Source organism: Sapajus apella, unplaced genomic scaffold (assembly GCF_009761245.1).
Source record: "Sapajus apella isolate SASKATOON/1434 unplaced genomic scaffold, GSC_monkey_1.0 scaffold97, whole genome shotgun sequence".
Taxonomy (NCBI): Eukaryota; Metazoa; Chordata; class Mammalia; order Primates; family Cebidae; genus Sapajus; species Sapajus apella.
In genome coordinates, this window is record NW_022437037.1 from 7,016,765 (window position 1) to 7,020,675 (window position 3,911).

At 54.4% G+C, this 3,911-nt stretch overlaps 1 protein-coding gene across 7 annotated transcripts in view; it reads right to left on the reverse strand.

The window, feature by feature from the left end:
- The window catches only part of SETX (senataxin), an 85,191-nt gene extending 83,259 nt beyond the window's left edge, over positions 1–1,932 (reverse strand). For 4 of the 7 annotated variants that reach the window (XM_032257680.1, XM_032257678.1, XM_032257679.1 and 1 more), the window contains exons 1-2: positions 1,797–1,932; positions 513–619 (exon numbers count right to left, since the gene is read on the reverse strand). The gene's annotated coding sequence lies outside the window, so the exon portion shown is untranslated. Of the gene's footprint in view, positions 1–471; positions 620–1,530; positions 1,731–1,796 lie in introns of those variants that run through there. The other 3 variants (XM_032257676.1, XM_032257681.1, XM_032257677.1) reach the window with 3 other exon arrangements.
- Positions 1,933–3,911: the final 1,979 nt, after the last annotated feature.

Consider the following 3,911-nt stretch of genomic DNA (forward strand, 5'->3'; position numbering starts at 1 on the left):
TAAAAATAAAAATAAAAAAAAACATACACAAGGCCCTCGATGATCCATCTTCCGCATCATTTCTTTCCTTCCACACTTACCTCCCTTCACTTGCTCTTCCTAGAACCATTCATGGTGACTGGTATTCCCTGCCTTTATGGAAGCTCATCTATCAGCCTTAAAAACCCACCCTCATACCTCTGCCTGGTTCTTAACTGTGAATGCATTCTTAACTGTGAATGCACATCAGACTTACCTCAGGAACTTAAAAAAGCAAAAGAGATCCTACGGATAAAATTGTTTCCCTTTTAAAGAACTCCACTAAGATTCCGAGAGAAAACTGAATTTGAGAACAACCAGTGTGCAAGCCCTCCCTGAGTGTCACCACGTCTGGGGGGGGCCTGCCCGACCCGTCCTCTCTTCCAGTCTGTCTCTGATGACCTTCTTCTCTATCTTTCAGGACTCTGCACATGTTTCCATCATTGCACTTACCTTGGTGGTCTGATCTCCTGTTAAAAAAAAAAAATTATTACCTGGGCAAATGGCCTACAGAAAAGTGATCGTCTCAGCTGGGCTTAGTTGTGAACAAACACGGATTTGCATTCATAGATACCCAGACTCTGGCCCCAAAAGAACATTTCTGAAATTAAAAAAAAAAAAAAAGAAAAATTGGTAAGTGGCTTTTATACTCTTATCTCATCTGAGCCTGACATGAATCCTACGACGGATAAATACTCCCAGCTGATGAAGAAAACAAGGCAGGTTAGACAACTTGTCTGAGGACTTTCAGGTAACAAACGAACAGCAGAACTGCAATTCTGACTCCCAGTTCCACCGGGGGCTGTCCCGACTCACGGGGATAGCTATGCACTGAGCCAAAATTCCCCCCAAGGTACCCAGCGCAAGTAACATCAGTCCTAGGATACTCGGCCTGTATCACTTATCAAATACCACACTCGGCCTTCTCCTTGTGGGGCTTTTTTACCCCAGGCAGTCAGCCTCCCTTCACTCGGGTCGTGCAAATTGTGGGGCACATCCATGGACTCCGCAACCTGGGGAGGACGGACAAAGCCCTGTTGCCAGCAGCATACGCTCCAGTCCCCCCAGGTGGAAGAAACAGAGTGTTCTAAACGGAGGGACCGGCCGAGCGCGGCGGCCCGGAGGATCGCTGGAATAACTGAGCCCAGCCTGGGCAACCAGCTCAGCCCTGTCTCTGCAACACATTTTTTTTTACTTAGCTGGGAGTGGTGGCACAGGCCTGTGGTCCCAAGCTACTCGGGAGGGGGCGGGGGATGAGGCGGGAGGATCGCGTGAGCCCAGGTCGTCGAGGTTGCAGGGAGCCGTGATTGGGCCATTGCACTCCAGCCTGGGTGACAAGAGAGAGACCCTGTCTCCAAAAAAAAAAAAAAAAGAAAAACAACAACAATCCAAAGGGAGGGGCGCCGGGCCGGAGGTAGGCGAGGGAGTGGAGGGGACCGACACTCCCCACCCCGAGACATCCTGCTCTCCCCGAAGGAAACTATGCAGTGTCCACACCAAAATACAGCTCACGCAAGACCGCAGCGTAGACAACGGAAGGACAGGGGGTATCAACGACCGGGTCCAGCATGCAGGAAGGCAACAGGGCGGCCGCCAGCCGTCTAGGGGTGCTCCCGCCCCCGCACCGAGGGAAGCGGCCGAGGCGGCGCCGACTCCCACCTATCCGTCCACCGGGCCCCAAGTGCCGCGATGGTTCCCCAACGCGACCCTGCGCGCCCAAGCCGCGCCTGCGCTCACTCCCGCCAGGCCTGCGGCCTCCAGCCCGCCGCTCCCCTCACCGCACTCTGCCTGGCGTCAGCTGGTAGCCCATCTCCATGCCGGGGGCCCCGCTCTCGACCACTGGCGGAAGTGCAGCCCCGCAGCCGCAGCCGCAGCCACCAACCCGCTTTCGCCGAAAGGTAGGCCCCGTCCCCCGCGCCCGCGGCCGCCGCCCGCAGGCCCCGCCCCGGCCGCCGCTTTCAGGTTTGGGAGCTTCAGGGGGCGTGGCGGAGGAAGATCGGAGCGGTGCACCGCCCACGCGGGCCCTGCCGTCACGTCCGGGAAGCCGGGGCCCGACCAATCCCTGGTGCCCGTCAGCGGGGAAGGGCGAGTTTGCCGCGGAGCCTTGACCTCGGCCCCGCCCCGGGCTTCCTGCGGGCGGGGCAGCTCCGGGCAGAGCCTCGCTGGGGGTGGGGTCAGCACCTGCCCCCTGGCCGTTTCCGTTCCGCCTTTTTTTTTCTTTTTTCAAAGCCTCAGGTACTTCAGCAGATGTACTGCGATGATGAAGTCATCGTTCTCTACAGATTCCCCTTAAAGACCTAAGATGTGATGCAAATTACGGAAACGCGTAGTTTTTCGGAGGAATATATCGTGATACATGACCGAAAGGGAGACATCAGGTCTTGCGAACAACGCGCGATGCGCAACACATCACAGTAAATCCCGCGACGGCGCGACGGCTCCCGCCTCTAATCCCAGCGCTTTGGGAGGCCCAGGCGGGGGGCTCGCTTGAACCCCGGGAAACATAGCGAGACACCGGTGTCTACCAAAAAAAAGTTAAAACTTAGCCACCTGGGCCGGGCGCCGTGGCTCACGCCTGTGATCCCAGCTACTCGGGAGACTGAGGCACGAGGATGGCCTGAAGCCGGGAGGCGGAGGTTGCATTGAGCGGAGATCGCGCCACTGCACTCCAGCCGGGGCAACCCAGCAAGACTCGCTCTCAGGAAAAAAAAAAAAAAATTAGCCATCTGTGAGCCTCGCTTCGTGGGAGGCTGAGGCAGGAGGATCCACTGAGCCCAGGAGGTCGAGGCAGCAGTGAGCCCTGACTGTGCCACTGCACTCCAGGCTGGGGAACGACGTAAGACCTTGTCTCAGAAAAGCCTATAAATTTTTTAAAGCGTAAAATCCACACTTTTTTATTTAGTTTTTTTTTTTTTTTTTTTTTTGAGATAGAGTCTTGCTCTGTCTCCCAGGCTGGAGTGCAATGGCGCGATCTCGGCTCACCGCAACCTCCGCCTCCCGGGTTCAGGCAATTCTCCTGCCTCAGCCTCCCGAGTAGCTGGGATTACAGGCGCCCGCCACCACGCCCGGCTAATTTTTGTTATTTTTAGTAGAGACGGGGTTTCGCCACGTTGGCCAGGCAGGTTGCGAACTCCTGACCTCAAGTGAACCGCCGCCTGGGCCTCCCAAAGTACTGGGATTACAGACGACCACGCCCAGCCCCTACCCGCTTTTTTAATCCCTACTGCTGACCCGGATGAGCCAGCGTCACCATCTTACAGTTAATAAAGGAGACAGGGAAATTGTAAAACAATTGCTAGTAGTGACTCGGGCGAGAAAAAAAAGAGGCTGACATGGGCCCTATTGGGAAAAGAGGGTCAGACACAGTCTTACCGAGGAGAACCCTGGCCCGAGGATGAGGAGCAATCCGGGGAACTCTGTCCGAAGCGGCCCAGGCGAAGGAATATTCCAGCAAGGGGGCGTGGCTTGTTGGAAGGGCGTGGTGACCGTTATGCAAATTTAACAGTCCAGGGAGCAGCGCGGGTTGACCGTTATTTTCATCTTTTCCAGTTCCTCTCTATCCCGTCAAATATTTTGAACCTACTTGAATTCTTTTACCATATAACACTAATATATCAACAGTCTATGTACCAACACAGTCATAAAATACAATTTTTACCATTTTTTTAATAATGGAGAAAAGTGCCATGAAGGTAAAATGTGCCCAGAGCCCACAGAAGTCATAATTTCCTCCTGCTTCTGGAGCCTTCTGTGGCGTTGTCATCTTCCTGCACTTGCTTTGCTGCACATTGTTTTTGACACTCAACGTTATGTCCTGAGCCTCCTTGATCCAAGGTGCATTCAGGGATTGTTGAGCCCAAAACTTACACGAGGAGTAGAATGTTATACAGAAG